We start from the raw sequence: 1,133 nt of genomic DNA, 5'->3' as shown, positions 1-1,133 counted from the left end.
CTACACAAAACAAAAAAATCCTCGCAACCAACGCGATAAGGGGTTGTCAATCCCTACACGGTCACTTACGAGAGTGAGATCTGATAGATATGATAAGATAATATTTTTGGTATTTTTATGATAAAGATGCTAGGTAAAATAAAAGCAAAGTAAAAAAGCAAAGTATTGGAATATTTAATATGATGAAGACAGACCGGGGGGCCATAGGTTTCACTAGTGGCTTCTCTCAAGAGCATAGGTATTTTACGATGGGTGAACAAATTACTGTTGAGCAATTGACAGAATTGAGCATAGTTATGAGAATATCTAGGTATGATCATGTATATAGGAATCACGTCCGAGACAAGTAGACTAACTCCTGCCTGCATTTACTACTATTACTCCACACGTCGACCGCTATCCAGCATGCATCTAGAGTATTAAGTTCATAAGAACAGAGTAACGCCTTAAGCAAGATGACATGATGTAGAGGGATAAACTCATGCAATATGATGAAAACCCCATCTTGTTATCCTCAATGGCAGCAATACAATACGTGCCTTGTTGCCCCTACTGTCACTGGGAAAGGACACCGCAAGATTGAACCCAAAGCCAAGCACTTCTCCCATTGCAAGAAAGATCAATCTAGTAGGCCAAACCAAACTGATAATTCGAAGAGACTTGCAAAGATAACCAATCATACACAAAAGAATTCAGAGAAGATTCAAATATTGTTCATAGATAAACTTGATCATAAACCCACAATTCATCGGTCTCAACAAACACACTGCAAAAGAAGATTACATCAAATAGATCTCCACAAGAGAGGGGGGGAACATTGTATTGAGATCCAAAAAGAGAGAAGAAGCCATCTAGCAAATAACTATGGACCCGAAGGTCTGAGGTAAACTACTCACACTTCATCGGAGAGGCTATGGTGTTGATGTAGAAGCCCTCCGTGATCGATGCCCCCTCCGACGGAGCTCCAAAACAGGCCCCGAGATGGGATCTCATGGATACACGAAGTTACGGCGGTGGAATTAGGGTTTTGGCTCTGTCTCTGATCGTTTGGGGGTACGTGGGTATATATAGGAGGAAGAAGTACGTTGGTGGAGCAACAGGGGGGCCACGAGGGTGGAGGGCGCGCCTGGGGG

The sequence above is a fragment of the Triticum dicoccoides genome, chromosome 3A, assembly GCF_002162155.2.
Source record: "Triticum dicoccoides isolate Atlit2015 ecotype Zavitan chromosome 3A, WEW_v2.0, whole genome shotgun sequence".
Classification (NCBI taxonomy): domain Eukaryota; kingdom Viridiplantae; phylum Streptophyta; class Magnoliopsida; order Poales; family Poaceae; genus Triticum; species Triticum dicoccoides.
The sequence above is the reverse complement of the archived record's forward strand: the minus strand, read 5'-3'. Positions refer to the sequence as shown.